The following is a 26,710-nucleotide window of genomic DNA, read 5'->3' as shown; positions in this document are numbered from 1 at the left end:
AAATCAGTTTCGATTTCGTACTTGATAGAGCCCTATATAAATGATCAACTTATACCGGCTCGAGAAGCCCTACTTCATCACATACCACATGCAGTCATGATGACCAATAAGACGTCCTTTGTGTAACATTTCGCGTTTGTGCAAAGCTTAACAACACAAAAGGAAAAAAAAAATGCGTCAAAGAAGCTATACTTTCAGTGTTGTGGTTCGGCTCGCTTCGTTTCCTTTTAGATGTACATACGTGTACGAGTACACCTTTTTGTGGCACTTTGCATGTATCATATACTGTCCAGGGAAAGGCATACGCTCCTGTTCTCAAGTAACAGGTGATAACAGTATCACGCTGTGCGTTGGTTGGCCTTGAACATGTTATGTGGTAATTAATTTCTCTTTTTAGAGCATAATAGAACTAATCAGCTGCAATACAAGATGAGACATATAGTTGCATATACGACGTGGCATCTCAGAGCACATCCACGTATAGTAACGCCTACATGATTCCATGATTAGAAAAGTCATATGACAAGAAAAGCAGGAAAAACGAAGACGAAGACTGCTACGGTTCCATGCGCTTGCGATCACTCGGTCAATGAAATTCCTAGTTAGTCAGCAACTCATTATATATCACTATAGTTCAGAATAGGGAAGTTGTATGAACAGAGCTTAGGTTTCCTTGAACCATCCACAAGACGGAGTCTAAGAACAGTGCAGTGCCTGCAGGAAATTCGGTGAACGGTCCGGTTATAACATTGGTACTTTCGTTCGAATTATCGCTATATTCGAAGTCTCACGCTGTCACGACCGAAATGCATGGTTTCGAACCCATTATTCGAAGTGACCTGCGAGCCGACTCCGGGCGACTATAGGCGGCGAGACCAGCTTGCATACTTTTTTCTCTCTGTCTCTTTATAGATTGAAAAAGTCTACCAATGTTCTCACTGTCAGTATCCGATTCTCTTGCTTGAGTGTTTTTTCAAGGCTCCCATGGTGTTTCCGAGGCTAATGTCACTGTTTTTATGGGACATCCGACTTTATCGAATTGCCGCTTATTTCCAATTTTTCCTGGTCACGGGTTTTTGTTGCAAGGATCGAGTGTTTGCCGTATAGCTCTCACGATTCCGAGCGTTCCGATTGCCCTCAAATATTTATGGCACAGAGAGAATTGACGTAAATACAGTGTTGTCATGGCAGCAAACGTGCTGCCTTCAAGCACAGAACGTGAAAGTATATAAAGACAAGACGAAAACGATGTAAATATAAATGTAAGTAGTGCAGACAAGGGACGCTTCCGCTTGTGTAAATGTACGTGACCCCCGAAAGCTGCTACGAAAAACGTTTTTGGGCCTCATGCATTTCTTACGGCATTCAATCTAAACCCAATTCAGCTTCGAAGATTAGATGGCGAGTTCCTTCCCCGTTTTTCTCCCTATATACCTGCGTTTTTCCTCTTTCTTTTCCTCCTTCTACATGTCAGATGGCTTCTTTCTTTGTCCTACATTTCTAAGTGAGATTGGGCAGCCGAGGGACCTCCCGAAAGAATTGCCTCCTCCTTTTGTTTTACTTGCCTATAACGGATGAAAGTGACGGGACAAAATGGAGTGCAAACTTGACAGCTTGATATCTTCCAAGGTATCTTTCGAGAAAAGGAGGAAGTGACTTGCACTATCGTCGTTTTCGTCGTCCGACATCACCGTTCCATGAGGTGCGCTGTTTCATTTCCGTATACTTCACAAAAATGTGTTCCTTTATTATATATATATATATTCTTTTTCGAAGTTTGGAGCGTGGGTAGCAATGACAAGCAAAGCTTGCAGTGATAATGCATTTCGTCTTGAACACCATTAAGGATACACGAAATACAGAATTCAGAAACGGTGGCTAAAGTAATCAGGGTTTAAAAGAGGAAAGAAAAGAAAAATCATTATGCAAATGTACCTGGATGACAAAGTGTTCGATGTGTGTGTGGGACGGGATTACATGCTCTTGGGCCGACTTCACAGGCTGTTGTGCCCAGGGCCGGCGAGAGAAATTACGGGCCCCGGGGATGATTCCGGATGAGTCCTGCCCAGGCCCCACTCCTCACGTGTCCTTGTACTAGCAACCTTCGTGCCTTGGGTCGGGCGGACCCCCGAAGACGCACGGGCCTTGGGGCTCCATCCCCGGCTGCCCCCCCCTCCCCCTCTGAACGGTCCTGGTTGTGCTAACACATTCCTTGAAACTTTATGTGCAAAAATGAGAGAAAAGGGAGTGAAACAGGGCTAAAGAAGAGGGGGGGAGGTCAGCCGTACGCTAACATGAAGTGCAAAGTGTCACGTGATATGGTGTACGCCTCCAATAGTCAAGCTCAAAATGGCATTGGGAATGACAATTAGCTAGGAGCGTGCCGTGTGGTAGAGTTACGTTATCAGAACGTGTAGAAGCATAGCACTTACAAATGTACATCTGTTTTAGTCCTGTTATTGCGCATACGTGCCAAAGGCGGCGAACTGGAGGACGGCCGTTGTAACGAAATTATGCTCGCTATTGCGAAACACCGTCTCCCAATGAGCGGCGCGTCTCACGGTCTGCGCGCTTTAAACGGTTGCGCGTGATACGCGATCAAAGAATCGAAGGAAAACATGGTTTTCCACAAACGAGACCTTCAACGTCATGCTTAACGTAGCATTTGTTGTCGATGAAGTGCTGTGACGGTTTGAATAGTGAGGAAGCTGAAAGAACCGAGACATCGCTCTTCAGCATCCAATGAGGGAGCAGCTTTTAAAAACGTCCAATAGCGAGGTGAACGCTCTGTTAGAAGAATATCCTAATAAGGTGGGTATGGAAATGTATGGAAATTCGTTAGATTCATCGATCGATAAATTGGGATGTGTGGTGTGACATTTATTGACAAAAATTATCTTCCCACAATGTAAAAAATTTCTGTCACTTGGAACAATTCCTCGTTTTCGGACAGCAAAGTTCCAAGCTTTTCTACGACGGGCTAATGCTACACCCCATAGAACGTGGTGGTTGTAAAACATATTTAACCACGTAGCCGTTTACTATCCAATTGCCATTCTGCAGGATATTTTATTTGGTAGATAACGCGCGCAGGCCCATTATTTGGCCCAATAGGAGGTTCGTTTTCTCTCTTAATTTGTTGATCTCACTTGCTCATTAAAAGCAGGAAGAGCCTAAACATGTTTGCGCGTGAAATATTTTATTTATTTATTTTTTCCTTTGAACAGTTTTAATCGGTTCAATTTATGTCACATCTCTACGATTTTGAAGTTTCACATGCGAGGGCATTAATGCACTGAAATGCGCACATGCAAACGAAGAAACAAATGACCGAAGTAAAAAAAAAAGCAAACAAACAAGGAGTATAGAAGGCCTTGAAATTCGATTCTGTCAAAGAATACCCTGGCTTCCTGGTTCGAATTGCCTGGACCTGTCTCACACGCCAGCGTATTAGAAATGGAAAATGCATACCAAAACAGAAATCAGTTTTGTTTTCTGCCCTTCCTTTCAGAAGTAGAACAATTTCGGCTGCCATTTCAAACGGAATGGTAAACAACGAGGTTTCTTTCTGAAGCATAAGATGTAACGCGGGCCCTACCTCTTTTGCTCCGTCCATCGCTGGCTTGTAAACATGCCTCTGTATCGATTGATAAAAAGGGAACTCGAGGGACAAATAGAAAAGTAACAAAATTGAAAAGAACTGTAGCGAAAACACAAAGTCGATGTGCTCTCTCTCTCAAACGATGCTGGTGACAAATCGCACCTCATACATTTCAATTTTGCGCCGGTCACAGAATACGTATACAGATAAGTGTATACTCTGCGAGCATATAAAAGCAACCGCTAAAATAAGTCAAAGTCGAAAGAAAGCAAACAGCTATTTAACGTATCCTAACTCATATATTCCTGTCATGACACCATACAGCTGACTCGGGCGCATCAGGTCTGTCCGAGCAACATATGGAGTCCAGGATATACTGTATGTCTCCGAATGTCGGCGAGCAACTATCCTATCGACGAAAGTGCACAAGGAAACCAATACATCTGACCCATCTGGAAGAAACAAGAAGAGAAAACTATATACGTATAGGGGAATCATAATAACCGACGTAAATGAGAGAGAGAGAGAGAAAATACGAAAAGCATAACAAATAACAAGGAGAAGCCAGACGCATCTTATTTCCTCGGATATGACGAATGGCGCTAGTTAATGAGAAATGCCCTGTTCCGTTACACTGGGCAGGAATTAATAAAGGTATTACTTCTTCCCAAGGGAGATATATGACTACATCGGCGCAGCAGGATTTGGCCGAAGAACAGCGCGGTGTCGCTCTTTGCCGCTCCTCGTATTAGTATCCGTCAGCAACAACACACGTGGACTTCCTTTTCTATGCGGGCGGGCGAACCAATCCTGGCGCACCATATACTGTTGCGACGAGCACTAGAAGCGGGAAAGACTGCACCTGTTTGTGTGCATACATTAGCGTTCGAAATACGCGTCTATAGCATCTTTGTCTCTCCTATATAGCTCCATGTATACGTAATTACATGGCTGGGGGAGATATAAACTGGCGAAACTCCGCGCAAGAACAAAAGAAGAAAAAAAAGGGAAACGGTACGAGGAGGGGTTGGATTAGGGAGTGGGTGGGCAAACGCGCTTGTTGCGCCCTCGTGAGGAGGCGCAGGGAAGGTGGCTCCCGGTTGCTCGTGCATCATTCTGGCATCGTTCATCATCCCAGGAGAGTGACGTCATGCGCGCTCGACGTTCCGAATTGTTGCACAGGTTGATCCGGAGAGGCAGGAATATTTGTTCCCTCCACCCCAAGTCCGTCAACCCCCGCAACAGAGCCCCCGAAAACCTGCTGGATTGTCTTGTGGGATTTCGTTTTCGGGGCTTCCCGAGGAGGTTGTAATAAATATCACTCATATCTCACTTACAGAGCATGACTCTGAGCGCGGCGAGGAAATGAGGCGATGGTGGAGAAATTCAGGAGCGCGCGCTCTGTCACGTTGCATTGTGTGCATGTCGAGAGCGGGTCGCGTTCGTGTGCAAGTCGGCCTGTCATGAATTTCTGAGCAGGCGATCTGTTTGGGGCTCCGGAGTGTTTCTGCTGGGGGGGACTCAGGTGTTATGTCATGCGACAGCTCTTTTATAATGGTAGAGTGCCTTTAAGCCGGTACAGGCTTGGGAAAGCGTGCGCTGCCAACCTGATGGGATAAACGCTACACACTAATGGTAAAAGTGATGGGCAGTCATGATAGCAGTGACGGGCCATCATTTATGGTCACTGTAACGAAATAATGGCGGAATAAACAAACTGTACATGCCTAATTATGAACTGCGTATAATGAGGCATAAACCAAATTGACTTGAACGACTTGTTTCGTACTGTAGTTTCGTAATTTTCTCGTCATCCATTCGCGGAACTGGTTATAAGAAAAGAAACTGCCTGCGACTTCAGGCATTCTGCCAAATGCACTTAAAGTCGGTATCTTTCTAAGGCCATCTTCCTGGAGTCCTGATGTTATGGCGCCCGCCCCCCATATTTCGGTGTAGTTTTAACTCCTTCCTTCTCTTTTTCTTCTCTCTCCACAATTGTTACGGACCGACCCACAAGGCAGTCGACGTTGGTGGCGCTAAAAGCGAAGAGGAGAGCTACATGCGCGTGTATTGTTGCCATTCAACGGAGTTCACTCACCAACCTATAAAGTGTGGTAACCTAAATGTGCCACCGACAATGAAACAGGACGGGAACTGAATAAGTTGGGCAACTCACCTTCGCTAACTTCCACGTATCTTAATCTCGCAATATACAAGAGCTGAAACACGCGCATATCCAAGAAGAACACATGCAAACATATAGGTATCCAAATAATAGAACGTATAGCAGTTGGTGAGCAAAAACAACAATACGAATGATCAGTCATCAAAATATAGCATCAAATAATTTCTGGAATGCAATCTGCTGCACACTCTCCGTTCTCAGACGGAAAAAAAAAAAAAAAAAATATCCGCAAGTCCTCAACAATCTGACCGTATGATTACTTTGGCTGCTTCGACCCCTGTATACAGCATGACGTAATACCACATATAACACTTCTTTCTTCCTATATAGTTGTTTGTTTCGATTGCTCCTGTCGTATGTGCACACTCTTGTGCGCCCTGTATCATTCATCAGACGGGAGGCCGTACACATTCCCAAAAAGATAGAAACCAGCGAACTGGGATCCCAAGGAAATGACACACGAAGATGGATGACCTCTTTGTCTCCATATACGCTGGCATTGTACGAGCAATGGGAAGCCTTCATTCGCCCTTCACTTCAACACTGCATGTATCGTGCGGGGGGCGGGAGCTTGCCTGCAATTTCGGGAACCTATGTATGCTCGCGTGTTACTCTTTTTTTTTTTTTTTTGTCCTTCCCCCAACTTCCGTCCCCATCATGCAGTATGTCTGTGTAAACTTCGTTTACAGGCATGTGGGTGTGTGCAGGAAAGGAAAATATTGAGGGTGAGATTGGTCAAATCTGTTTTCAATCGCGTATTTCCCGACCCGTGTAATAAAAAATGCTTCGATGCCTCGATCAGTGCAAGCAGCGAAGCTGTGCTGTCAATGAATTGGCGACATTTTAGCAAAATGAGATCGGGACAGTTTTCAATAAAGTCTTTCCCCGCCAGGCGTTTGTGCGGAAAGAAAGATTTTTTGTTTCTTTTGTGCGTTTGTTAGGAGGGCGAAATAAGGCCCGGAGCTGCGGCCTTATTAAAAGGGAAGGGTCTCACACGCACTGTGCGGGGAGTGGCACTGTGGCATGCGGAATGGTGTGCGAAGGCGCGTCATTAGATTGCAAGGCTGACCGATGGGTCTCGGAGGAGAGATTTATATTAGGTTGGGTTACTCGCGCCGGCTGTGGGTCTTTCAAATTTAGATTTTGAAGGCACCCCGCCAGGTTAAGAGAAATGAAGAAGGAGAGAGAGAGAGAGAGAAGTGCACGAAAAAGTAACGGATTCAATTGTATATAAATTTGAAGCACTTGGTCTCAATTTACTTGAGAATTGTCAGCTGTGCTGATATAAGCCTGCAGCATTGTGGATGCGTGTGAGGTCAGCATGACTTTTCTGGTGTCGCTTACAGTGTCATTGAACTTCATTTACCTATACTTATTCGCGAAACGTGATGTCTCTGCTACTCGTAATCAGTTGTCAGGTGGCGCTGTGCCGTTTCTTATTCATTCTTGAAACGAAACTTTACCGCACCAGACGCTGAAGGCCAACCACTACCGTCACAAAACACATCATCAGGGCCCTCCAATAATTTCTGCACCGTGTACGAGAACGTATAACGTCCCACCGACTCCACGCACAGACCACTCCAGCGTCAGAAGGGAAGAAAACTTCTCGCTTCTGTCTCGCAATCGCCGCCTCCGATAAGCCTTCTTCCCTTATCCTCTATCTTAGCGCGCTTATTCCTTCCAAATCACCCACCAACAGCCACCCACGCACAAGAGCGAAAGAAAAATAACACAAACTCAACGGGACGGACGAATCCTTTTTCACGGCGCGTTGGGAGAGAACTTTGTTTTCCAAACTTTCACTCATGCAGGCATTTCGAAAGGGATCGAGCAAATAGGTTCCGAAGGGAGGGAGAAGAAAGAATTGGATTCTCTTTTTCCTCTCTCGGGTTGCTCGTATCCTGATGGATTTAGGGCCGCAATTGATTACACGCCTGGCTATGAAGAATAGGGAAGGCGCCTTGGGATAGGGCTGGGATCCACGCGCGCTTAATCCCGGGGTAGGCACTTGTAAATCCGCACGAGACACCTTCTTGCAGCCGAAATGGATGGTGCCTGGAGGTTCCGAACGGAAAAGGGGGCCGCCAGCCAAGAATTGTTAATGGGTTAATGGATTCCCAGCGACGTGTATAGGCACTGCACAAGCGAAGCTTCTTCACTGCGCGTATATATGTATATGGATGAAACCAATGGGAGCGGTGCAGTGGCCCCAAATGGAGAGAGATGTACGCGAGGAACTGAAATAATAACAGGGTCAACGTACGTGCGACCTTTGTGGGTATGGTAGCTTGCGCTCTCTTGTGGACGGAAGAGGAATTGATTTGCTTGAATAGACGTCAGTGCGTGAGGGCTAAAAAGAACCAGCGCATCTTTTGCAGACAAATGTTCGCTTTGCTTTACAAATCTGGCCTTCAATAAAAAAAAGTATACCTATATGCCAACACCGTAAGAACATATAACGCATAAGGCGCTCAAAGCTAACCGTAATCGCGAATGAGGTCGTTCTCTGTCTTGATTCGTTGAAAACGGGAGGCGGTCGCCTTTTTTGTGACACTCGTGCAGCTATATTAACTGTCACAAAAAGGCGTGCGCACCGCGCTTTCTATTAATCAGCGCTGATAACGGTGTCATTCTGTGCAATGCGTGTCAGGAGCCTATATATAGACCTATATAGGCAAAAGGACGAGAATGTTTGCATCTCTCCGGAAGCATGAGATGAAGCAATGAGACGATGTTTTTTTTTTTTTTTGTTGTTGTTGTTGTTGTTTTTAATACCTCAGTTGCTGCTTTGATGCAGAAAATACAAGATAAATGGGTGGGCTGTAAGTTAAGAAACACGAGCACGCCTTCAATCTATGTAATAACAATACCGAAATAAAAAGAAAAGCCTAGGGTTGATGTTGATGTTGACGAAAAAAATAATACGGAGAGAGAAAAGCTTACGGCAATGACACCAGGTGGTGACATAAATCTAGCGTACCTCCCATCCACGGTGCAATCCGGTCTCATCGCTTTCATTCATCCTGCACATACCTCACCTTGAACCCTATTAAAAAGGACGGTTTTGGTGGTGGCGGCGGTGAAAAGGTTCGCCATTGTCGGCCTCACAGCGGTGAGCAACGTCACGGCTAACGCCTTGGGCGAATGTGCGTACTGGAACTTCTAAGGGAACAGTGCCGACAGTGTCTGTAAGCGTCTGAGGAAAACCCAGGAAAATCCCCAGACAGCACCGCCGGCACCGGGAGTCGAACTCGGGTGTTTCCCGGGATCGACGTGGCATGAACTTCACGAGATATCACGCTCCTAGCCAACCAATTATGCAGTTCATAATTGCCGCATGAAGCAATTATGAACTGCAAAAAAAAGCAAAGAAGAGGAAGAAAGAAAGGCGTACGCCCCCCAGTTTTTCTCTCCAATTGGGGGGGGGGGGGCTAGAGATTGCCTAGATATTGAACGTCGTCCGCAAGTTCTTGGTTTCATAATTGGCTTTAGCAGGCTCAAAGAACTTGAGCCTGAAAAATATGAGAGAAACTCGAGAATTTGACGAAAGTACATGGCGTAAACGAATCCGCTACTTGATGCGACGCAATAATTTAATTTCTCACTTCGAGAAACCGAGTATTGAATCATTCTTCTTGTCACCCGGCACAGAGCTCTCAAGAGAAGAGGAACAATGCGCAAAATACGAAAAAACTATAACGCTATTTTTCTGCTTTCGGTACACAAGTAATCTGTTCATGCATGACGGCTTGAACAAAACGGCGAGAACAACGTAAATAATAACCTAATTAACTCCTCCGAAATTCGTCCTCAGCGAAGACGTATTATGAATATCTGCCCTAGTGAACGCAATTTGCGTGACGACGTAGCGTACACACACGGCCGTTTGCGTTTCACCTTCAAACAACGCTGCTGCCATTGGCATGCTTCCAGAAAATACTTTTAAAGCAATTTCCGTTTCGCCCCGGCGACGTACTATAAGATCCCGGGCGAGAGGGACGCTCACGACGACAAAGGCACAAGGTGCAAGCCGGGCCTACAAACACTCTGGTGAAGATATACGGGCGCGCTGAAAAAAAGTTCAGCGTTCCTGGATTTGTCAGATTTACAAACGACTTGGAAGTCCCATTTTTGCGGTTCTGCCGTTGTTGCTCGCGTTTCGTTCGTTGCGCACTCGCGTCGTGGGTTTCCTTCATTTGCATTTGCTCACCCGTAAAGAACTGCAGCCCGCATACACCCGTCGTTCGCATGCGTGTGTCCATGGAACCATGGTATACCTATACTGGAACTGGTGGCATCTTCGAACACCAGTTCAGTCAGCATTATGCGAATGTGTTTCAGAGGAGATATCAAACCGGGATGCAGCAGATAATATAAATATACTGGCACGCTCTTTGTGAATTTATTTTTGTGATAATAGCGAGACTCGTTATATCGCAATTCAATGCTGAAAATCATAGCTGCTGGTTGCAGCGCTGATACTTTTTTTTTTAGTTTCGTATTAGCGTCGCGAAGCAACTGTGGCTATGAGCGGAGTACAGACGTGGACAGATGGAGAGAGGACAGCAGGAAGGAGTGGGGGAGAGGGGTTAATATCCGTCCTGGGCAGACTTCAACGGGATTGGTCTGGAAAGTCTTCGGGAAAACCCAGGGAAAACCTCAGAGAGCGCAGCAGGTTGTAGGATTCGAACCCACGACCCTCCGGTCTTCAGCACGAGCTCGGCTACCACCAAAGATGGAGACGCCTTAGCACCCTCCGTTGGTAATACAAGGCATCATCACGCTTTATCGAATATGGCATATATCTCCGGACACAAATAGCAAATTTCGTTACACCAGCGGCACGTGATACTCATGTATGGGCTCGAGAACAACAACAACAACAACAAAAATTTAATTATGAATGATGATGTCATGCTATATGGTATATCACCATGATATTATCGTCATACCTATATGAAGTATACCCAGCATCCATGTTGATGGAGCCCATGCTCTCCTTTTCTCCAATACAATACAATATTATCATTCCACTCCCACAATGCTTACTCACCTAACGGCACAGAGCGTATAGGCGAGTAATCATTGTGGAAATCGAATGATGATATTGTATTGTATTGTATTGTATTGTTCTGCACAAAAGAAAAGCGCGGATAAAAGAAGCAGTCCAATAATCTATCTATACTAATCTATACTCTTGACTATACTTGACTTTTACGCAGAACATATGCGCACAAGTCCAAAGATTAGATGAGATAGAAAAAGAGACATGGATACATTTATATAAATACAAGTAATGGTGAAATAATCGATTCATCGCGTATATAAGGAGGTGCACCCAGCATGGTCCGTGGGCTGAAGGACAATCACTCTTAAAACATAACTTCACCGCATAGCACGCTCCTAGCCAACCATCATCCCTAATGACGTCGTTCTCTCCCCTGATTTGTGCAAAACGGGAGATGTACGCCTTTATGCGACACTTATGCAGTTATGTTAATTCTCACCGAGAGGCGTACGCCCCGCACTTTCCACAAATCAGGAGCGATAAAGGCATTTTCTGTGCAATGGTTGGCCTTCACCGTGCGATATATACCGTCTGATACCGTCTGATATCGTACTCGTAAACACTAAACAGCTCCCCGAATATTCACCATTTATTATGCTCTATGAAAGAACGTGGCTCACGATATCCAATACTTGTGCTCTGCTTTAGAGGCTGTCCAGAACAGAGCAGCTCGTTTCATTGTCAGCAACTACTCGCGAAGTTCTTCGGATTAACGGCAATTAAGCAGCAACTTGAGCTCCCTAGCCTGGACAGTCGCCGAACCGTCGCCAGGTTGTCACTCTTTCACAGGTTCGTCCACAGTATCCCACCTAACCTTTTCCCAGCTTACCTGTTCCACAGTTATATTCACACGTTTCGACCATCAGTGCAAAGTAAATAGTTTTGAATGTCGAACGGACATCTTTGCGAAATCATGTTTTTGTCGAACCGCAATTAACTGGAACGACCTTCCCTCTGGCCTAAGCTGAGCTCGTTGATACGATAATTTTCGTGGCCAACTTTCCGTTTGATGTCGCAACTCTTTTTGTAATGTACTATTCTGTTTTTTTTTAATTATTATAGGCTTTCCTTTCGTGTCAGCCAGGCAATGTGACTGGTTCAGTGTTTTGTACTTACTGATAATTGTTTTCACCGTCTTTGTGTTGCAGATATGCTTGTACCGCCCCACTCCCCCATGTAGCGCTCTTATGAGCCATTGGGGTACTTTAAGTAAACAAATAAATAAATTCATTTACTTCTAGGGAGCGTCTTTACCACGAAACAATGTCATTCAAAGGGCACAATCCGCGTGAGTCTCGCCTTCCTACTCGGAGAGCATCTACGTCACACGTCTCGCACGAAAGCTCGCAGCGAAAGCTGCATTCCAGTCACCGGAGACAATAACGGGCCTCGTTGACACAAGCAGCGGATTCCCGAATCTCTAATCGCTGCCTAGGATTCAAGGATTCAAGGATGTGGTTGGCACATCCCTAATATGTACCAAGTACCCCAAACATCGACATTAGTGCTGCACCTAACGCTGTCGCACATTTTACAGCCTTTCTTCCTGAATTGATATTCGCAGCTACATACTCGTGCGTCATTACTCACATAATCAGTATCTATCAACAGAACTCTCTTTAGAGACGCTCTTGGACAAATATACAAGACAGAAACCGGACGACGAATTTCTCTTGGACTATATCTCGTCATAACACTTTCATCTTATTCGGGTCCTAAACGACTGCCTGGCAAATGATCTGCCATGCCAATGAGCACCCTGGACGACTGATTACGCTGCATTCTTTGTTATTGCAAGTTCCCGCTTGACGGCCACTTCGCATCAAACGCAGAATACACTCCATATATGCGGAGTTGCCTGGTAAATCAATGAGAAAAAAAATCCCGTGTCTTTCCCTTTATTTGTTTTTTAGGGTGGATCTGCCGGGATTTGTAATAACGCAGATGAGCCTCGCATCGACCGGAGTGCGCCCACAACGTTCGTCATAGATACTGTCAACTGGAAACCCAAACCCTCACCATGCTGCGACGCTCTCGGCCCCCATGTTTTTCCCTCTTTTTTTTTTTTTACGCCTCTGGGGTATATATTATTTTCTCGAGTAACATATACGTGCAAACAGAATATATTACCTCTGTCATTAATAATGCTGTCACTTCGGGCTAGTCAGGAATAAAAGTTTCTTTGTTTTCTCGCATCTTTCATTTAGCTGCCTTTATCTTTCGCAGTCACACCTTCCGTTCCTTTTTATATGAGCCGTCTGGAAGCGGCACAGACGCAAAAAAGAAAAAAAAAGTACCGTACAAAACGACTTATCTTTCACCGTGGCGCATTGTGCCGGATTCATTAATTCCTTTTGTTCTCCGTAATGCATTCGCTTTTAATTTTTACTCGCTCTATAAGTGAGCCGCGCGATACAGCCTCCCCTGGCTATATATGTATATTTCTTGCGCTCAAAAATTGAACGTCGTTTCGACAACGACTCTCACACTGCCGTTTCTAATAACTCGGAAGTGAAAAATGGAGAAGTTTGGTGTGACTAATGAAGAACGGGAATTGAGTCACCGTAATTTTGTCGGATGGGAAATGAAGACGATTATATCTGTGCGAAGGGTTGTTTCGAGTGAACAAGATGCGCGTGGGTATGAGTTACGGCCACATCACTTTTGAAACAGAACCTCGCTCCTATATAAGACGTTCCTATATATATAGGAGCGTCTTTAACGGTGATGTGGCTATAGCCAAGCGGTGAAGTCCTGTTTTTAGAGTGATGACGTAATCGGTGCGTTCCTCGAGCCCATCTATATACAGTCTAAAAACAGAGTCTTATACCGCAAAAGCCGACCGTGATTCAGAATGATAGGGTTTTCTTTTTAGATTTGTTCAAAAATGAGAGGCGTACGTCTTTTAGTGGCAATTTAAATGCGCGTTAAAGGGGCACTAAACAGCTCGGCGAATATTCTCCAGTTATCATTCCCCATGAAAGACTCTCCCTCTGTGGCAACTTGCCGTCCTTCTCGGCAGGCAGACCGCCCTCTCTTTCTTATTTTTTCTTTCTTTACGATGCACTGATAAAACCCGATAGACGGTATCCCCCCCTTCACCCCTGCCCCCATGAATGAACGTGGCTCAGAATATCCAAGTACGTAACTGACTTACTTCTATAGCGAGCGTATTTACCAAGAAAGAATGCAATTCAAAGAGCACGAGAGTCTCTCCTACTCCTTGGAGCGAAACGGCGTCACGATATTCCCACGTGTAAAAACGCCGTGTTCCAGGCACTGGCGATCGGGGACATTTCGGGCTCCTAGCCAGTGACGGACGTATAGTGCGCACATGAAATGGAACATTGCGGACTGCTGCTTTGATTTGAACTGGTTATCCATGTGATTTCAACTGGAAAGATGTTCAGAATTTACACCTCAATTCCCGATATTGCAATAAATTAGTGTATAAGCGTTCCGTATTTTGACTTGTTGATGGCGCGCCACGTCAAAATGACGCGCGGCTATTGTCGGCACAGCCGCACGGCGGGGCCACGAGCGCGAAAGAGTGCAGTGAATACTGCTTTGGTTTGGAGGCTATATGTCATTGTTTGCGCCAATAATCATTGGAAAACGTTCACCATCGGCTACGTAACACAGTGCATAACAAAAATGTGCACCTTGTATACCTGTTTACCTGGGAGTTCTAGAGAATCGTTAGCGCCCTTTGATTGCGACTCCGTAACGCTGTCGGCCAATCAGATATCAGCAACGTGATGTCAGCCACTCCACAGAAATCAGACGATTGGCTTATCAAGTTTTCGGAAACGTTATCGTGAAACTTCTGCTTCTACTTTCTTTTTTTATTCACAAGTTCTGGAGTAGCCTTTCTTTCTTTCCTTTCTTTTTTTTTTTTTCGTTGAAGCAGTCACATTAACGCCAGGAGAAAAACCACGCAGACAGAGTTCACGATAAGTTGCGCTATCGTAAAACAATTATAGTGAGTTTTAGTGCACCGTACGCTACTCCCTTTGCGTACGTAAGGGAGTGAGTGGTTGTTCTGCGCAATGCGCAAAGCTCTGTTTATGTCTTGCGCGTGCGCAGAACCATCAACGGTATGCCTTACGTACGCAAAGGCGGTAGCGCACGGTACACTAAAACCCACTAATAGAGAGTTTTAGTACGTCGTACGCTATCACCTTTGCGTACGTAAGGGATATCATTGGTGGTTCTGCGCACGCGCAAAACAAAGAGAGCTTCGCGCATTGCGCAGAACCACCACGCTATCCCTTACGTACGCAAAGGCGATAGCGTAGTATGCACTGAAACTCATTATCTGCATTGAATATTCTGCGTTTACGCTGCAACGAGAAAACATCAGTGCATAACACATCCCTTGCCCAACGTCATTGGGGATTATATCATTATCTCTCCTGATTTGTTGACAAGAGGATGCGTATATACGCCTTCTTTAACACTTTACGTTTATGTTAACGATTAATACATAATGATACCATCCTGTGCATCGGTTGGCTTTGAGTGCGCTATGTGGTGAAGCTCGCTTCTCAGAGTGTACGTCTCCCCTAATGAGACCACCACACCTCGCGAGTTGCGCAGCATTGCACGAAATTACGTGTCTTTACCTCTACACGTCTCCACTTTGTACATACTCCGCAGCCGTAACAGATTAAAACAAAAATCATACGATATTCATCGGGTGTGCATCGCTTCCACACACTGTAGTTGCCTGAATGATACGTGCACTGTGTTTGTGGGCTGTCCAATATTAATCCTCCGCCTCCTCCTTTCGGCGTAGTCTCGCCTCCAGGGACAAGCCCTGTTTCGTGACGACACTCCATTCTTCAGCGCATCTTGGCGTGGCGATGTTTCCATTTCTCCTTGTCCGAAAGCACCTTCACCAATAAGTCCTCACATAGTCGATAGAGATCCATGCGCGAGAAACGCCGCAGCTGGTTCAGAAACAAATAGCCGCGTGCAGTTCGCCAAGGGGACGTCCATCATCATGCGGGACTCGCAACCGCACTCGTTCGGAAGAGAAAAGGACGTCACAAAAGTATGCGAGGACCACATGTCTCGCTCGCGCGACAGTACTGCGCTGCACTTGGTTGATCCTCTCCACTTCCCCAAATCGGGGTTGGTGGAGCGTGTAATTTACGGTTAATTTCGGAGGGGTGACACGAAAGTACATGGCGGCATATAAATGAACTTTGCATTCAAAATGTTTGGACGAAGTTGCCCAACTGTGGAGTTCGCACTATAGTGTTGGGATCCGGGATATCCCGAAATCCCGGATCTTTTTCACGTCCGGAAGTCCCGGGATTTTCTCCGAAAAATCCCGGGACTCCGGGACTTGAAGAGAATATTGCGAACATATGTACTATTGGTGCAGTCGCGACGCAGAACTGTGCAACTATAACGAGTTGTTTAATTTGTGGCCGTCGTTCTCAATGACAATTTTTTGTCTTTAGCTGCCTGTCAAGCACCATAATAGCGTGCGTGTATTTCCTTCCTTGCGCGGTGCCCGTGTGCGGGCTTTGACCGTTGGCGTCTGTGACACATGCCAGGAGTTCGTTGCTTTCCTCTTTTGAGCGGTATTGGTGTGGTCGGACTGCTTGTATAGGGGCGTGCACGTTAACAACATCAAAAAAGAAGAAAAGAAAAGGAATTGCTGGGAATCGGAGGTATCGATTTAGTTTCAGACAAACGAAGTGTGTATATAGTGACTTTCCGCACAAGTCAGGCCATTCCAAGAGCGTATGTTTTACGTCTTGCGTGCTAAAGATGGAGTCGGACGTCAAGTTGAGGGGGCGTGGCGAATTACTGAAAGCTGCTAGAGCCGCTACGAAAGACCTCCACAAATATCTCGCTTGGCAAATGAACCAACTCGAGTTTCGAAAGCTCTAGTTTTTCTTCAACACTGAAATTCATGAGCGTCCTCTTCCTGTTGCTTACCAGGTTTCGACACTTCACTCATTCAGTTTCCGGTGTCCGAGCTTCGTTTTGTCTTTGGTGCCAGTCTGAAATGAATCGGTGGACGCCATGTGGAGAGAATGCAAATGAAATGAAGACAATTATTCGAGGAGAACGTCAACAATCAGATTTTCTATTAAAAGCGTCGCATGTAAAAATAATAGACACTATTAAGCTATAATGAATGTTTTGATTGACACGTATAAAGACAGAGCGCCGAGGAGGGACGCACAAAACGCACGCAGGGATAATCAGATTTACTGCTCAGGGGCTGTGTATCGGCGCTGTCTCGGTTTTAGTTCAGTCCCGAAATCCCGACCAGGGATCCCGGGATTCGTCTAGAGGAATCCCGAAATCCTGGGACCACAACAATGGTCGGGTATTCTCATCGCTATATATGTACAGTTATCACTAAAGTGGTGCTCCAGTTCTGCCTCCTCAGAAAAGTGAAAAAGCATCCTGCATTTATGAATATCCGGAATTTATTAATACTAATATATTAATAGTAATATCAGCGTTAATATCCGGCAGCTATTCTAATGACAAATCGTTACGCACCAGTTTCGGGTTTGATGTGTAATAACTATTAAGAATTCTGGCTGCACAAAAAACGTTTTTAGTCTTTATATCCATCCGTCAATGCACTTAAGTTGCAGCGAACGTTCAGAAGCCGCCAAGTTGCTGCGACATGATAGGTCATTAAGCGCTGATAACCTCGTTATAGTCATTAAGACCGATCGACAGCTCCAGGGTTTCTCAAAGTGGCCGCTCAGTGGCGCGCCTTTCCAAATTAGCCTGGCGGATTTGCCGTGTATTCTGTCACGTGAAAGTCCCTTTCCTTACAGCAGACACCTAACAACAGTGCTATATCTCGAAATGTTTACAGTGACAGGCTGTCTTCAGGGATAACCGCATGGACAGTCGCTTCAAATGTCATCATCGTACAGCGATGTCGGCCGGTGTCAGCCGGTAAAAATGTAAATTCTCTCTCTTGGGGCGCATGTGGCTACCGTTTACATTAGACAGCAGAAGAAGCATAAGGCGAATGTCGCCGCTAGTCTATAGATATGTGGAGTGAGGAGTACGTGTCGCCAGAGGGGGGTTCAAAACCCCTCCCCGAACACGTACCGTTTTTTTTTCTCTGCCGCGTACCCCGTAATCGTACCGTTTCTCTGACTGTACGCTACTGCGTGTCGTCCAGTCTAACGACAAAACACACCAGCATTAGGCCAACAAAAGCATCTGCTGCACTTAAACGAAAACAGAGTTGCATTATTGATGATCTGAGCCAGGACGCCTGCTTTTACTCTATTTATATGCACAGACGAACATTAGCAGGATGGTGCATACATACATATATTACGATCGATGAGAATGGCATTTTGGCAAGGAAGTTCTGTACACCAGTCAGAAGTGTGCATATGTACATAGGGCTCAGTGAGGCAGTGGGGGAAAAAAATATTCAACTTCGCCATCCAGCGAGATTCCTTCTCATGCTTTCATTCGCCCTCGTCTCATCACAATGGGCGACGTACTTTCATAACCCGCAAAATCAAAATGAAACGCTCGGAGGAAAGGAACGAATCTACAACCAAAGTGGAGAAACAAGAAAAAGAGAGAACTGCATGCTGTACACATTTCCTTTTCGCGTGCTAAAGGGTTGAATACGCACATAGAAACCGATAAAAGTTCAAACAACAGCTCTTCAGAAGCTTTTTACACATCACGCTTTTCCCCAGCCTTCTGCTGTCTTTTTTTTCCGCCCCTCCCAGCCAAAGACCACAAGTGCTGCTCTCTTCCCTTCGCTCGGAAAACGTAGCGCCAACAAAACGGTTTATGGAGTGGTAAGTGACTCTTTTCCACGCGCAAACTGTCTGATCCGAGATTTACAGCGGTGTCCCCTTTCTCCCCAGCCCATAAACACACTCGAGGGCGCCATGAAAGTGCCGTAAAACAACCACCGACCGATCACCATTCACGTTGATGGGCCAGCCCGTCGAGATCCTCCGCGGCGGCCATTTTGGCATCCTCATCGCCACATTTTCTTTCCCCTTAGTCGCGACGTCACAGTCATCGCGTACCGTGATTGGTCGATCGCCGTAGGCGCGCGCGCGCCTTCGACCGGTTCTCTCTCCCCAGAGTTCGTTTCTTTTCGCAAGAGTGAACGTGGAGTGAGGGCCCTGATCTCCTCTCTGGCGATGCGATGCCTGCATAACCGGGGAGGGGCTCGGCCGCATAGGCTCGCGCTGTGCTTCGTAAATTTGTTGTGGAGGATTTTGTATTGTCTGGAGAAGGGACGCGGGGCGTGGGATTGTAGTTTTCGAAATCCCGCTGACTTAGAGTTCACTGAGAGGAAGAATGAAGCGAGGTTGAGTATATGTAACCGCTTTGGATTTTTAGACGGAGCCTCGCACGTTGTCATAATTGCGCTCATCCGTCAGGGCTTAGACTTTTAAACATATACCTGATGTAACGCTACAGATAATTCATCTCTGCGATGCCACTAAAAATACAATTGTCCAGGTAGTCTTCGCACGCAATTTCACCACAAGAACGCAGTGAATTTAAGGAACTGACAACAGTAGGCAACGTGCAAGCCAAAACGAACCACGTTGACACGATGTTCGAACATACAACAGCCGCGGAAGGTCATTAACAACAACAGCGTATTATAGTTCTTTTTTTTTTTTTTTTTGCATCAATGGCATTTGACATTTCGAAGTGGTCGCTTCTTTCCTTTTTTTCTCCTTTATGTGTAATGTCAAGTCATGGGAAGGACAGGTAGATTGGCTAGATTTAATTAAATGTGTCGTAACAAATCTGGTAATTTAGATCTAATACCTCTCTTTTCCACTAAAACCTTTACACCGCCATTGCTTTGCGTAACTATTTTTCATCAAGTCCTAACTTCCCCTCCCCAGCCAACAGCTGATAGCGTTTTAATTATTCGCCCCCATGCAACACCCTGTATGTATTGACCTACATGTGATCTGTGTGTTTGACAGCCACTATCCGATAAAATGTTTGGGTCTTTTTTGTTGCTTTTCCAACACGAATCCTCACTGATCCTTCGAATTGTCCACCTCTATTGATGACTGTAAGAGGGGCCAATACGCAACGCTCCACCACATCACTTTCAACGAGAATACGTAATTATCTCGTCTTGTACACTGGAGAACTCGCCCACTGTGTTGCGCACCTCCCCGTAATAGTACAACTTGGACTCCTTTGATACAAGACTCCGCAAATCGTCAGGCTGGTATCGTTTGTGAGCAGGAGATAACACATCTTCTGCCGCGAACACAAATTGCTGCCACGTCCGATGAGCGTCAATAGCCAACACAAATGTGCAGAGTGTTATTCCCTGTATCCTTAACTTTTTTTATATTGCCAACTTATCCTGTATCCTTAACTTACCGATTCGCTTTATTTACCCTAAGAAAGTCAACTAGTGAGGCCAGTTCTAAACTCCAGTTCTAAACCCAGTTTTAAAACTCAGCCCTATTACTTCTGCACTTGAGTGTAACATCGCATCATGTGCTTCGGATGAACGCCAACACTCTTGTGCTTTACGTTTAACCCATCCCAAAAATTCTAATAGATGCCCTCCCTGGGATGGCTTTTGGTTGGCTTTAGTGCCAATGTAAATACCGTTCTCGATTTCCTTCAAGTGTATACACGTTGCTAACTATCACATCCATTGAAAAACATGACGTTCCGCATACGCGGTGTAGATAGCAGACATTTTTCACGGTGTGCATGTCGACAACGACGTACGCGGCAAAGTTCCACGTTCTCAAGAACACAAGTACAGATGTGAGGTGCGTACTGTGTAACAAGATATCGACTGCCGTAGTTTTTCTTGCGCGCATAAATGAAAAGTATGGTCACCGAGCTGCTATCTCTTTGCTCCAAAGGAGACCGAATAACAGGAGCAAGAAAAGGCAACAATCCCATACGGGAAGAGGGAACGTCGTATTTCGGTGCAATTTAATTTTGCTATTTTTAGCATCACGTGCCTTTCAGCAGCTCGAAAAGCGGGCGGGGACCAGTTGTTTGAGGGAGATAAGTTTTTTTTTGTGAGGGGGTGTCTTCTTCTGGGCGTTGATCCCCAAGCGTGAACACAAGCACAGCAGAACGGCACGACAACAAAAAAAAAAAAAAAGAGAAAAAGCAAGAAATACGAAAGTGAGGAGGTGCACATTAGCTTCCCTTTAGCATGCCGTCTGACAATTCGAGTTCTTGCAAAAGAAACATATAGCAAGGATACGCTCCAAGGGAAACATGGGTCCAAGACTGTGACGCATGCCCCTGTGATTTAAATTGCTATGTATCTCACAATACTTCGGTTTGTTTGTTTTTTGTTCTTTTTAGTAACGTTCTAAAGATGTGGTCTGTTTAGATCCCGCCCAGTTCTGCCTTCATTTGCTGACCCGACCCAAGACGAAGAAAATAAATATAAACGATGGTTAGTACTGCACATGTGAATAGTTCCTGCCTGATCATTCTCAATCAAAAGGTATCTGCACTGAAACATTACGAGAGCACAAATATGTCTGCTTTGAAAAGATTGGTGTTTACCTGGTTGGACAGGAGCGCGAACCAATGAGCTTCCGGGTTGCACAGTGATGTACATAATAAATCCATAACTGCAATGAAGCCACTCTACTCCTGATAATCGTTACGAATGCGATCAGAACACCACTGTTTCTATTTATAGAGATGCTGATTATATATAGATATCATAAATGACAGGTGTTTGCGATGATAGAAATTCAGCGAACCGGGACCACGGTGTTGTTCCGATTTGATAAAGCGGTTAATTCGATGACAGCTCAAGTCAGCTATGGCAACACCAGAATGTGATTGAAACCGAACTAAATTAGTGATCTGAAACCGCTACACACGACTTAGGAGCGAGGGTTTTGTATAGAGAGTAGTATAAACCATTCGCATAAAGTGACATGAGCAAGGTCACAGGAAAAGGTGTCGCCATAGCTGATTTGAGTTGTCATCTGTGTCGTCCACTATAGTTGGCCTGCGTCTATGCCATCTTCTCCGTATAGTTTATTATGTTCCGCTCCGTGGATGATATGACACTCTTTTTTTTTTCTTTTTTTTTTCAGCGTGAAACGGTAGGAAACATTGCCGTGATTAAAAATAGGTGCTTTGCCGTCTCTTTGAGGTCGTGTTCGTCTTTACACCACTTTCTTTATTTTGCCTTTTGTATTAATTACTCGAGAAGGTTCGTGTGTCAAGAAGAAAAAAATACGCACACTATGTCAGAGCTAAAGCTCAACCCTACCCTCCGCTTTCTTATCTTCCTCTCAGAATTTTTGAATATTCACTCGCCATTTTGTAAGCTTTCTTAACGAAACTACGTTAAAGCTATCACGTCACTTATATGATAATTAACGCTTCTGTGCAGTTATACTTGTCCTTTTAAGGGCTCGAGAAATTCGGCATTGTCAGCGCACAACAAGGAAAGAAAGAAAGAAAGAAAGAAAGGTGCCGGTATTCACACTCCAACAAATTGTTCCATAGCACGCCCTGAGGAATAATAATAATAATAATAATAATAATAATAATAATAATAATAATAAAAAAGCTGTAATTCTTTTGAGGACGAGATGCATTGCCACAGCCATTACTCCCTTTTGGTACTAAATGCACGGAAGATTATTCAAAGTTTTGGGACTGTTTGCAGTGCTGGGGAGTATAAATTTCAGGACCAGGAACAAAAAAAAATAAATAAAAGGAAACAGAGAAACCGCAATCTAAGCGGACTTCTGTAATTGCTCCCCAAATTATTCCATTTTTTGTTCTTGCAGCATAAATGTGATACTTGCAATAAAAAACACGCTGCAAACCTGGAAGAGTAAAATACGTGTCCATTTTTTTCTTCCTCTATCACATCACATCGCGTCGCAAATAAGAAAGAAACAGGACAGAACGTACTACGTGTGCACGTGTGCCCCATCCGTCAAACAAAAACTTGCTTATATAGATACCTATACTGATTCACAGGCAGAACGTACATCCATCAGGCATTCCTGCACATACTACATACGGGTACCTATACGAATATCCTAAATGAGGTTGTAATGTTGGCGAACACATTTCTAGAAGCGTTTCTGTCCCGCACAGGGACCGCACGAACGAAGCTTCCGCTATCATACTCAAATTAGCCCCGTGAATTTCAGGAATCTGGAATTTTTCTCCCTCCATATCCAGGATTACCCTACAAAATGCGCAAAAAAAGGAAAATTTTATCCGAAAAGACATATTTTGATAAAAAAATATCGTTCGTGCCATACTTCAAAAAGAAGCGCGTATAAATCACGAGAATGGTTCCTCCGTACGTTTTACGTATTGCAATCCGCCGTTTCAGCTGTGGCTAATCTCGAAGATATTAGGATGTAAAAAGGGGATGTACGCCTCCCAGACACAACCCTTACAACCCATTCAGGAAAAAAAAAAAAGTTTTCGGCCCATATTTTTATATTATAACCGCGATACTCCCCTCCTTTTCGCTAAGCCTGAAACATTGTAGAGTAAAGTAAAAAAAGAACGCCGTCTCACAGTTCCATGTGTATATGCGAGGGAGGCTTAAGCTCATATATACGGTATCGATTCTCACCACGAATGTCAGTTTAATGAAGATAAATTACGCGTGTGTACATTACTCTCGGAGCCTGCGTTCGGACTAATTTTGAGTGATAGATTATTCCCAAGAAATGGCGTATATAGCGTATCTATATATATATATAGGAGCAAACCCTTTGCAGAAAGGGAATATATACAGGAAGTGGGCGCAAAAGGGAGTGACTGATGGGGTTGACGGTTCTGAAGCAGAAACAGAAGCCGCCCCCTGCCGTCAGTCGATGGCAGCGAAGGTGCCTTCACAAATGACGACATCGCGTGTGTCGGGACATCATCCGTCGCGAAAGTTCGTCTTCTTTCAACGAGCCATGCTCTGGAGGGCAGGACGCGCGCGTGGGATGTGGGTGTTCCATTATATATGTGTGTACGTTTTGAAATATCTGCGTGGACCAGTGGCACATATATTATGTTGCGGCTTGGAGTTGCAGTATACGGAGGAGAATGTGAAATACATTATACGTTACGGGATATAGGCTGTATATAGAAGTAAATTATGTGCCGCCATGTTCTGCAATTTTTTATTTTATTTATTTATGCAAATACCTCAAATGCCCGCGAGGGGCGTTACATGTGGGGTGTGTGAACGAATAATACAGTAAGAACGATACATCACATAATGAATATACTAATATAAACTAGCGCGCGAGGTTACAGTAACACACAAACAAAATACAAGTAAATGAGACACACTTTATAATTCAAAAAAGGAACACAACTGTCTACGAAATGCAGAAACATCAGAGATGGTGGCGATGGATTGGGAGAGGTCATTCCAAATGTCAATAGCATGTGGAAAGAAGGAATGGAGAAACTGGGATGAACGACAATGGATATGCTCAACTTTGCATGTGTGATCAGTCCAGGCGGAGACGTAGTGTGCTGGTGCAATGAAAGAGGGTCGGATGGCTTGATTGAAGTAAAACTTGTGAAAGAGGCACAAACAAAAGTATCTTCTACCGAGTGCAAGAGGGGGAAGATCGATGGATGATTTTAACAAGGTAATACTAGACGGATATGAATAGTTAGACAAAATAAAACGGGTTGCACGATTTTGAATGGACTCGAGAAGATCCGTAAGAGTTGAGTGGTAGGGATCCCATATGCTGCAGGCATACTCTAGTTTGGGCCTAATTAGGGTTAGATAAGCAAGACGTTTGACGTCCGGGGGAGCAGGCCTAAGGTTACGACGTATGAAGCCAAGTTTACGGTTTGCATCCTTTACAATGGTATGAACGTGATCTGACCAGGAAAGATTTGATGAGAAATGAAGCCCTAAATACCTGTAGTTATCAGAAGTGTTGACAACCCATTCGTCAATGTGGTATTGACAGGTGAGGGGGGATCTAGAGCGAGAAAATGGAACATGGCAGCACTTGGAAGCATTTAAGGGAAGACGCCAAAAGGAACACCAGCTGGAAATTGACGCAAGGTCTTGCTGAAGGGTTATTAGATCTGAACGGGATTTAATAACTTGTAACGGTTAACTTGTAAATATACGTGCTTTGTCACCACGAACGTTGTCGCACGCTTTGAGCCATGCCAAGAAGCTGACGTGCCAGGAATTTGCTAAGACTTGCACTTTGAGCACTATACGCTTCCCGTATACAGTCAATGTTTGGCATTGGGTCTTGCCTGAATGGCTTGCGGACATCTCGTCTGAACTGCTAATGGTATCAGTGACGTTATAAGGTGGACAATTTTGCTGCACTCACGCAAGACGACGCCGTATACCATTACGTAGTACTTGCAGGCGCCGAGTGATCAGCGTAAGGATACACCAAGTACTATGGAACCAAGCCTAGACAATATTTTTCTTTTTTCCTAGTGACGAGCGAGTTAGCATTAGGCCACCGTCGAACGATACGCCTATTGTCACGGGGGCCCTTCTACAACATATTGTGACCAAAAAGAAGAAAGAAAAAACAAACAAAGAAAAGCGAATGAAATTGTGTATGTGTGGGTCTACCATTTTAATCACGTGTTTCTAGCTTAGTTCTGTCGTTGCCCTTATATTGCTTAATCTTCGTTTACTTCTGTTGTCCTCATACTTATTCTCGCACTCTTAAAAAATATTGTTACACACCTAGCCCAGAGGATACGTTAGGGAGGAATACAACGCGTGTGCTGCACAGTATAAATAGCGCAGGTTTATCTGAAGCTTTACTTGGGAAGCTTTATCCTAACGCAGCTGTAAACACTAAATAAACTAAACACTAAATAATAAGGAGTATAGGTAAGAGGTTTATGCGATGAGGCTCGTGCTTATAAATAGGGGAGATGCTTCGAAATCGCAAAATATAAAACTGACAGCAAGATATCTATTAACGAAAGAGGGCAGGCATAATTTTATGGAGCGCATCTAAAGTGATCTAGTACCGCTGTTTTCGCACCTCCAAGAATGCTCTTACACATTATATCGGTAAGGCGTGTTTTTTTATGATCACACAGTGTAGAACCACTCCCGATTATATTAATTATTATATGTGTGACCACAACACGTAACTAACAGACGTATATTGCCATTTCCTGCTAGCGTTTGATTAAGCGAAAACGTAGTCTTCTTAATGTAACCTGAAATTAAAACATCTCGTCAACAAAACCGTAAGCTATATCTGTTTCCCACATGATGACAGGAACAGACTCGTTCTATATCACGTGCACTTCTTCCCTGGAAACCGCTGTCTGGGATTGCCGGGGTCATAATAAATCATCGTCATGCGACTTCTCCCTGGCTCAGTTCAGAGAGAGATTCTGCGCATTCTTTAGCTGCGTATGTCACTTGTGCGCTCGCAGTTCGTTGCTCCTGCGCGAGAGCGCCCCCTGCAGTCCCCTGGGAGCACGACGTTAAGCCCCCCGATCGCATTTAAATGCAATCTAGTCCTCCCGTCTGGTTAGAATATTTTTTTCTCTTCCTTACTTCAAGCCACGCATGGGGACACCATTGTGCTTCTTCATCGCGTTTAATTAAAGTTGGATTTTTGTTCACCGTGTCGGTCACTTTTCAATGTACATCACTCCTGGGCACACAAAATCGCCCGCCTGGTTCGTTGCAGTGACCGCAGTTCCGGTTGGTCAGTGTCGATATGAACTGTACGAGCTCGATATAAGCTTATATGTACTATTGTGCCATCTGTCACTATATACTGTTGGGTTACAAAATTGGGCTGTAATGCCTTTTGGTTTGACTCATCGTCTAATCCAAGTTCATAGAGGGGCA

General features: G+C 44.8%; 1 long non-coding RNA gene across 1 annotated transcript in view; it reads right to left on the bottom strand.

Moving 5' to 3' along the window:
* LOC135386065 (uncharacterized) overlaps window positions 1–26,710 on the bottom strand; it is a 44,221-nt gene that overhangs the window by 5,906 nt on the left and 11,605 nt on the right. Inside the window, exon 2 of the long non-coding RNA XR_010420581.1 lies at window positions 16,813–16,877. This is a non-coding gene — a long non-coding RNA (uncharacterized LOC135386065). The remainder of the gene's footprint in view (window positions 1–16,812; window positions 16,878–26,710) is intronic.

The sequence above is a fragment of the Ornithodoros turicata genome, chromosome 2, assembly GCF_037126465.1.
Source record: "Ornithodoros turicata isolate Travis chromosome 2, ASM3712646v1, whole genome shotgun sequence".
In the NCBI taxonomy this organism is placed as follows: domain Eukaryota; kingdom Metazoa; phylum Arthropoda; class Arachnida; order Ixodida; family Argasidae; genus Ornithodoros; species Ornithodoros turicata.
This window is presented reverse-complemented; position numbering and strand designations above follow the sequence as displayed.